This window comes from Dermacentor silvarum, chromosome 2 (assembly GCF_013339745.2).
Source record: "Dermacentor silvarum isolate Dsil-2018 chromosome 2, BIME_Dsil_1.4, whole genome shotgun sequence".
In the NCBI taxonomy this organism is placed as follows: domain Eukaryota; kingdom Metazoa; phylum Arthropoda; class Arachnida; order Ixodida; family Ixodidae; genus Dermacentor; species Dermacentor silvarum.
The window spans coordinates 141,312,750-141,322,737 of NC_051155.1; positions in this window are offsets into that span (position 1 = coordinate 141,312,750).

Sequence of the window (9,988 nt, forward strand, 5' to 3'; positions counted from 1 at the left end):
GTGTGTTGACGACGAAGACAACGATGGGAACTTTAGGAGGCTTGGTCTCGTGCGTCGGCCTAGCGGAGATTAGAAGACAAAGAAGACGTCTCTACGCTCGACTACTATAGCAAGAAAATTCTGCCATAATAGAAAACTTGAAGTCCTCTTTACCAAATTCAGATGTCGCATTCCTACATTAAACCTTTATCTGCATCGATCTGGTCTGGCGCCCTCCCCTTGTGCTCATACTGTGGTGAAGACGAAACAATAGAACACTTCTTCCTGTCATGCCGCCGTTTTTCCTCATTAAGAAAACATGCTTTAGAAGAAAAATTTAACAGTGCTGGATTAAATTTAACAATACCCAATATTCTATCTTTTGGTGCCTCTTCTCTCGGGCACTGTCATAGGGATGTTGGTGCAGCTGTGTTGGGGTACATAATTGATTCAGGACAATTTCCTTGCTAAATTCTTAAATTATATATGAATAATTTCCTTTCGTCATTCAAAAATTTTCAAAAGTATTCCTGATTAGACTCCGATAACTGTTTTCCTTCAATCACCCGATTCTTGGCCAATCTCCCATAGTGGGTACGAGCCACTTTTAAAGGCAAGCAAGCAAGCAAGCAAGCAAGCTGTTTTTGTTACACGTGTCCTCGTCTCTTATCTCCGTTGCACCGTGATAATATGATTGCTATAGCAATCATAACCATCTTGTAGCTGGGTGAACAGTAAATACGCAAAACAAGTGAGCGGGTTAATGCCTCTATCGGTGCGATTGAACAAATGAATATGCAAAACGAGCACTCTGTAAAGGGGCGATTCATCTGTTGCTCATTCACAAGTCGTTGAAGTTGACCAGGACCAGGACACTTGTGTTTGGTTCAGCGGTTACCAGTATAAATGTCTGCCAATAATAGTCCAGAAGACGGTCTTTCTCAGGCAGGCTTACCTGGCGACAGTCGGATCGGAAATGTCAATGGAGAAATCAGGCTTTGTTCTCTTCTCTGGAATACGCAGAAGGGCAACGAACTAGTCCGTCAGCATCGGAGGCTTACAAATCAAGCAGACAAGTGCGTTTTCTTGGTGTCATGCTCGACTACAAGAGGAAATGGCGGCAAGCCGTGGATACCATCGTCTCATCGCTTGTTCCTCGTCTCAACGTGATTCGAAGACTCGCTGGTGTACATTCGGGAAGCCATCTGACGTCAGTGATGAAGCTGCATGCAGCACTGGTGGTCAACCAAGTGTTATATGAGCGTCCTTTGTGTACCGATGGCTCTGTCACACCATATGCCTCCACTGCAGCCTTCATCATCCCACATATGATCATCGCACGGCGGTTTAAACTAGGCCACAGGTCAATATCAACTGCCAGAGAACTTGTTGCTATCCAGGAGGCACTTCGATTTCTCTCCGAGGAGCCCCCTCGCGCGTGGACGATATTCTGCGATTTCAAGCCAGCTCTTCAAACCATTGACTGTGTACTCAGACGGTGCCCCTATTATTCAATTGCTATCGAAATTACAGAGCATCTCGACCAAGCAAATAGAAATGGCCATAATATCCGCTTTCAGTGGATGCCTTCACACTGTGGCGTGATAGGAATGAATAGGCAGATGCTGAAGCGAAAACTGCTTTAAATAACGCTTCTGAAGTACACCTTCCGTTCTCACGAACAGACACAAATTAAACGCCCTACTCCGTTGCGTAATACGCAACCGTACGTTAGAGCACTGGACCCAAACACATCGACGACACAAGAAAGTGCATAAATTGTACCAAGAAATAACATTCCGTATCCTCACAAACTCAAAAGAAACCAAACAAGCATGGCGCCCCGGATTCACCTTGGTGTCGCATTCACCAAGCGTTACAGACATAAGATAGGTTGCAGTGACACTATAGCCCAAATTGTGAATACTGTCAGGTACCAGAAACATTTGATCATATATTTTGCATTTGACCTGCGTATGCGCAAGAACGACAGAAACTGGTCTATTCCATTGCAAAGGTCCATAAGAGACCACTACCAGACGAGTTTGTTTAAACAGCTTCGGTAGTTCATAGGGGTATGTGCCATTGCGCTTGGACCTTTTCTGCACTACATCCAGGATCGGCCCACATTTCGGGCGTACACCACCGGACTACCTCCAGCTTAAACAGCTTCGCGTGACGTGACAGGCAAGCGGTAGTTCTTTGCGCCTCGCGCGGTCGCCCATCCGCCCTGCATGATGTGCTGCGTACGTGTGTGCGTCTGTTCAATGCCGTGGAACGTTTACAGAAGGAACGCCGTTCCCTCTGCTGTTCCTTCATAAACTTAAATAGTTACCGTTACAGTTCCACCGACCCTTAACGGAACGGTGGCGTTCCTCCGTTCCTCCCAAAAGGAAGTAGTTCCAGGAACGCCGTTCCTTGGAACGCCGTTTTGTACAACACTGCGTAGTACACATTCACAGAGATACGTGTCATTCATTCACTCATTGCTTTACTGAAGAGAACCCAAATGAGCAATGCTTTCTGACGACGCATTTTCTTTCTCCCGTGTCATGATAGGTGAACTGCCACGAACTCAGAGGAGTAAGGTTAATCGTTAGATGCCGCCAATGAACGCAAACAGCACGGAAAGCTTCGCTTACATCGATTTTTCTTCTTCGTTTTTCTTTACAGACCTGTTATTGCTCTGTTTCGTGCGGCTAGGAGCCGCTTGTTTTCTCTAAGAAGGTTTTAAGGCGCTGGGAACCCTGCACCTATTTAATAGGCTAGAGTCTCGCTATTTGTAGGGATTATCAAGTACAGATCGTTTACACTGATGTCATCGTGGTCGCCATTTCAGCGTAGTAGCACGTCAAGAAGCTGCGCGAACAAGACACGTGACGGCATGACATGTAACAGGCGCGTCTGTATATGTCACTGAGTCACTCAGTCATACGGCGCTGATCGGCACTCCGGTCAAAATTCACCGTGATATCAAAATATTGTGAGGGTTGTACCTATTGCGGCAAACCAAAGGTCTATCATCACAAATTTCGTTTTCCCGTCGGTTCTGTTCAAGCGAGCTCCGTTCAACTGCCGTATTGTGCTTGATTTTGCTGAAAACAACCCAGCCGCTATTCTTGACATTCCGCCATTTTCTTCGAGGCATGACGTAGTCGCGACGCTTACAAAATGGCGCTGATGGCCCCGTTTTGCTTTCGTAACGTGACGCAAATTTGACGTTTCGCCTAAGAAACTGTAATCTAGGCATTCAACCTAGCGTTCTTGATAAAGCAAAACAGTTTTCCTCCCCAGTAAAAATAAAGCAGCTAGCTCAAAGCATACGATTATTCCATCAAGATCGTTTCTCCCTTCCGTCGTCTGCATACGCACAAGCTGTCGTCGGATTTATTAGCTAGGATGTGTGTCCTCGGGAAACGGAAGGAGTCATCGTATATTGGCCAAGGTCGATCCAAATGGTCGCGAAGCTTCGGGCGAAAAGCGGTTCAGAACGAATTATCACCGACATCAGCAAGGGTGGTTATGGGAGAAGCGATTGCAGCGCGACTATGTTTGGAGGGAACAAACATTGGGAAAGAAAAAAGCGTTTTTTTAATTAAAGCGAGGCACAGTTTGATTCATTCAACGAAAATAAAATTCCTAATCAATTTTATATACGCATGGCGAAAAAAGAACAACCCTATTGTACTTGATCATTATCAATAAATACCTTTTTTCAGCGCCCAACGTAAGAGCGCCCACCGATAGCGGTGTGCGTTGACGCCGCTATCACTTGCAATGCAATTGAAGTGGACAGAAAGGCGGGCGCGTAAAGTTCACGCCCCCCTCACATGTTCACATGTTGTGTTGCTTTGCTTGTCGGCGTTTGTCTGAATTTGGTGATGCGGGTAGTTTTATTGTTTCTTAACCTGTTCAGTCAGAAGTAGTGAGTTGCGACCGCCTGATAGTTGTTTACTTTAGTTGTTTTCGTGGGACAGCGCTGGCCGACGGGCTTGGCGTCCGACGAAAGGACGAGCACTCTACGCCCAAAGCTTTCGTCGGCCTTCAAAGAAAGCATGTTCCGTGCAGCGATGCGATTTCGACAGCCGTACGGCTGAACTTTGTCCTGCATCGCTTTCCGCCCTGAAAGCTCGAAACGCCCATCAAGTCGAATGGCGGGCATTTGAATACGATATACAGCTCTAATGGCGGCCTTCGAAAACAAATTTCGCGCCTTTGAGAGAAAAATGACGTCACTTCTGTTTTTAACGGATATGATGTCAAATTATTTTTTATTCCGCCGGAAGTGTTCCCGCCTCACACAGATGGCGCTAAGCCCCATGAACCGCTAAAGCCCCTATATTTATAAAAGTAGCGCCATTCTTAGATCTTGCCGCCACCGCGCTCACCCGGGCGCTTCCTCCTCGCCCTCTCTTAGCCGCCTCCTGTCGCCCCAGCTTCCTCCGCTCCCCCATTGGCCAATCCGTGTCACGTGGAAGTTCGCGTCGTGCTTTTGTATATTTTTTTCTTTCCAGCGCGCTCCGACTGCCATTCTCGGGCCTGTGCGACGAAAGTGCTGTACGCACAAACGGATCAAACGTGTTAGGGACAAGAACTTCGTCGTGATGGCATGCTGCTGCGTCTTAAGTTGCCGCAACCGACAAGGCGAGGGCAAAAGGCTTTTTTTGTTTACCATCCGGCGTGCGCAAACGCTCGCTGCACACTTGATATTTGCGCCGTATCGCATCGTCGCGTTGCTACTTCCAAAACGGCATTATTAAGACCAGTTACTGACTGACGAAGCCAAATCGCGCCTCAAAAACGTCTCCGCAGGGCGCGATCGAAGTTTTCCTCGGATTTCCTCTGGTAGCGCGTTAGCTGTCGTCTGCCACGGCAGGCCCGACGCAGGCGGCGCCACTGTCGATATCGCGCCTCGATCGCGCTGGTCGCGCCGAGCGCGATAGTGGAACGGAGGAGGAGGGAAGTGGATGGCGCTACTTTTATAAATATAGGGGCTTTATGAACCGCAGATGAACCGCCATGTTTTGAACATATGGGCTTCTATGGAAGCTTCGCTACCAGGTATATTTACCTTGTATTGCGCCCACGCACGTGCTTTCTACCTTGAGACAACATAAGCAACCTACCAGTGGTGATGAATGAGCGCTCTAGACCGCGTTATCGCTATCTCGTGAAACGCAAGTGACTCAGCACGACTCGTCTGGCTGAGAAGCGGCCGAATATAATCGATAGCGCTGCGCGCGCCACAGGCATCCGCTTGCGCGACGCAAGCGCCGGCACTGCCATCTCTTGTTCACTTCGCTGCTTACTCGCACCGCAAGAGGAAACTTCAAGGTGCCGCCTTGCGTACATTTCTTTTTATAAATTAAAATGTCGCTGTTGTTATAGCCTTTGATGATGCGAAAAGTCATTCATATTGATTACGATACAAACGCAGTAGTAGAGTTGCAGAAAGATTCTTAGTTTGAACCAATATTATTTCAAATAAACGTGTTTTTAATAAAAATGATAGTTCAGAACACAAATGCCCACACCACCCGAGAGCGATGCAAATGCTATGAGCACGCGTTGTGAGCGAAAGATTTCCATGGCCCCAAATGACAGGTAAAATGCGGCGATACGCATGCCTCTCGACTGCTATTGCATATGGCCGCTCATTACCAAAATTCGCGCGGCTTGTCGCACCACAAATTATGGTGGAGAGAGAGAGAGAGAGAAACATTTATTTAGACCATCGAGTTGATCTTGAGGACGAGTGGGTGGTGTCCTCATTCCAGGACTCCACTGACCATGGCTGCTCGACGTACTTGCTGGACGATAGGTTCTTGTCCCGCCAGGGTATCGCCGGTCAGCTGTACCTCCCACCGCTCAAATGACGTGTTAGGCGTCTATAAATGTTCAGGTTTGCCCCCGCACCCCCACGAGATGTGAAAGAGCGTAGGGCGTGTGTCGCCGCACCAGGGGCAGATGCCGCGATATGTTTGTGGGTATAGTTTGCTGTATCTGTGTAGGTTTGGGAATGTGTTTGTTTGGATAAGTCTGAGGGCTATTGCCTCTTCGGTGCTGAGCTTTTTGTGAGGGGGAGGATAAATCCTGCGGTTGAGTCGCTGGATCTCGAGTCGGTCGCAGTAATTTGATGGCAGGGGCACAGAGGTAAAGGGTGGGGATTGATCAGACGATTGGTTTTGCCCCGCTCGGTTAATTAGCGCTCGAGCTAAGGCGTTCGCCCTTTCGTTCCCCTCCAGTCCCGCGTGACCCGGCGTCCACGTGATTTGATGGGATTCTTGCAGCCTCGGGCCTAGAATCTGAGCCGCCAGCACCGCTGTTCGTCCGTTGGTAAAGTTGCGGCAGGCCTGTTGCGAGTCGGTAACGACATGAACTTCCCTGCACACCCTGTCATGTTGCTTTATTACTAGCGCCGCGGCTATGGTCTCAGCCGCAGCTGGGGTCTCTGCCCTGACGGAGGCCGCGAGGGTTAAGGAGTTGTCTCTCCCGTTCACGGCAGCTACCGCGAAGAGACCCCCTGCAGGGTACGCCGCCACGTCCACGTACGTTACGTACGGGTCACCCTTGAATTGTCGGCGCTGTCTGTCGACCCGCGCCTTGCGTCGTCCTTCGTGGAGTTCATGATTCATGTGCTTTGGTATGGGGTTCGCCGTGATCTTGCTTCTGACCTCGGGCGGGAGTGATCGTTGCCCATCGAGGGCACGAAGCTCCGTTGCCGTGCCGGTCCGGTGGAGGATGGCTCTGCCCGCCGCCGTGTTCTGTAGTCTGGCTTTTTGCGAAGCCATAACCGCGTCCGACAGCTCAGCGAAGGTGTTGTGCATCTCGAGAGCCGCTAACTTCTCGTTTGAGGTGGTAACAGGGAGACCCAGGGCCGTTTTGTACGCGCCTCTGATGATGGCATCGACTTGTTCTTGGTCGCGTTTGTTTAGCGAGTCGTAGTGATACGGCATGCTAAACGTTACTCTGCTGATCACCAGAGCCTGGACGAGGTGGAGCGTGTCCTCTTCTCGCATGCCCTTGCGGCTTCTTGTTATTCGTTTGAAAATCCACGAGATCTGGTTGGTGGTGGACCTTAGGGTTTGGATGGTGTGGGTGGCTTTCAAGTTGCTCTGGATCCAAAAACCCAGTATCCTATTCTTTTTTGCTTTCCGTGATCTTGTGGTCCTCTAGATAGAGTTCGATAGGGCCGGGTGACTTGTAGATTCCTCCTCCATGCACCCGGATCACCTCGGACTTCTCGGGCACGCAACGCATCCCGCTCGCTGCCGCAAATCTCTCCACGGCCGTCTACAATGGAGGCCCCGCGCAAGGTCGCGCAATGTCAAATTGACGTTTACGAAACAGCCCTTTCTTTATGACGGTCTTCACGGGATATTCGTTCAGCTAATCAGCAAGCTCACATGCCGGCTATCTTGGAACGCCACCACATGTTCGCGAAATTGCAGATGCATTGCGCGGGTTTCTGCACGCTACCGTCCACTTTCTTTTTAAAGCGCTAAAGTTGCAATATAGATGCCAAGGACCACAAGAAAGTATTAGTCGATAAAATTTGCAGCTATACGTCACGTTTCGTCATTCTGATGAAAACGCAAAATTGCATTTTGCAAAACTACCGTTTCCCGGCACAAATTTTAAAACACGTGACCTCTCGACAGCCAATGAGAGAGTCAACATGGCGGATAATGGCGGCCGTGCAGCCGCCATGCGTGTCGAGAATAGAGGGTCAGTTTTCACAAACTTATGCGCCATATATTTTTCGTAAGTACAAGCCCAGTGCTTTTAGGAAGCACATAAAGTCCGATGCAGGCCAGTGGCTCTATTGACATATAATTTCGTATTTTGTTGTGGCTTTGGAGCAATACAAAGATCTCTAGTGTTGCTTCGAACACTTCCCTAGTAATTCCTGGCACCAGCTTTGGAACTCTTGCAGCAGCCATTTTGCAAGTTATGCACTTAGGGATGCCACGCTTTCTTTTATTCCAATGTTTACTTCAATTTATTTCAGGTGGTCCCTGAAATAACAGAGGCTAAGGGCCACAGGTGCCTGGCGGGGCCAATGCCCCTCTAAACTTGAAACAACACAAACTCAAATAAAAAATTTACAAACAATGACACATTGTACACATGTCAACACATCTCTAGAACGCGCAAACCACGCTCGCAGGGCTGCGCTGGCGAATCTGATGACGATATGTGGCACAAAATCAGCTGTACGTGAGCTTGCCCGACTACATTTACAGTTTCCATTGATTTCTCTCGACTTCTTTCGTGGCTGCTTTGGCCCTGGCGAATATGTTCTAGACAAGTGTGTTGACCTCTGTACAACATGAGAAGTGTTGTGAACGAGCTTTCCTTCACAACATCTCTGAATCTAGTTACCAAATATGAGAATTGGAATCGTGTATCATCGCTTAAGGTGGTCAAAAGCAGGCAAACAAGAGTTGTTTCTAGGGCCAATATTTCGACAAGGGCCATTCTATTCGCCATGGCCGTCACCTTGTTCAAATGTTGGCTCCAGAGGCTGCCCTTGTTCACCAATGTTGATCACTTGAAGTCTGCATCATTGTTTGGCATGATTCCTTGTTAACCAAAAAACGACGATCGTTGTGTTTTTTTTTTTTGTCACTGATATTGGGGGCGTGCGGGTGTTAAAAGAGATGAGGTTGGAAGACGCATGGCAGCACAGCAAGCAGATTTTAATTTCACACAAAGCTCAAAACCTCAAAATAAATACCCTCGCTCAAAATAGCACACACTGAACAAATAGATGCTGACAAATATGCAACCTAATCATTAACAAACACTGAGATCTTGAACCCGCCTCCGTTAGTTCTTGGCGTTTCTCGCACGAAAGTCAGGCAACTCTAGTCTACGGCTGCGACGCTACAAAAGAGGGTCGTCTTACTGAGTTCGTCCATGTTGTTGCACGTATTTTCCCGGCGGGAATCTCGTTGGGCCTTTCTCAATGTCGTTGCTCTCGCCGACTGTCGCATACTCGTTGCTGCCTTGCAGTCGGTCCGTCAACTTGAAGTTCAACTTGGTGGAAGCCCGTAAAACGGTCGCTGATGCTGACGTGGCAGAGAGGCCCGACGGACTAGGCCTAACGACGTTCTCGGCCGATGTTTCTGTCTAACTCCTTTCTCAAGTGCCGACGTGACTTTCCGGGGATTACCGAATGCGCTGGTCTGCTGAAGGGGGATCCTCTCTGGAGTGCCCGGCCCGCCGTGTGATTCTGCAGCTGGTCCAAGGAGCCTCGCTCGAATGTCTCCTAGGTCGACGGCCAAACCCTGGACTGCCCGCGTCGCGGACTCAGTCAAAACTCCAAGTCTCCCGTCGCCAGAGCGTAACTGACCATGCGACCTTCCTGGCCCAGAGCCACGTCGATAATGCCCGGACAGTGCCGTTTCTTCCTCGATTACGGCTCGGTTCACGCGCCTCGAGGTCTCGTGCCGTTCGGAACGCTCGGTTCACATTGTCCTCCTATTCTTTTCTCGCGCCGCAGGCCTCTTACTGATGACAACGACGAACCAAAACAAAGTATCGCCGTCCCCGATTCGAAAAGACTCCTCCTGTTCTGTTATGTTTCGTCGGATATTCATCTGCGTTGTGCGATTTTTGCGGTTGTTAACCGAGAACTAAGCAGACAAGCAGATTTTTTTCATAACGAGCGAAGTTATCTTCGTGTCAAGTCGCGCTGGCGCGCAATGCGTACGAATGTGCTTACGTCGGCGCTTAGCGAGCCACGCGCTCCGCTGTTCCCGCAACGTATTGCTCCCTCCATGCAAAACAAATTCTTCTAGGGCAGGAAATGCTCATAGACCGTTGACCAGTGGCTTACAACTTTTCAAAGATCGTCTTCCAGTAATAGGCATCTTGCAGAACTAGGAAGACAACAGTAGACAAAAAGTTGAACAAACTAATCCGTCAGTGCCTTATTGACAAGTGAATAAGAAATTCAGGGATCAAGATAATTTAGCTGTAAGAAACTGATCAGTGTTTTCAG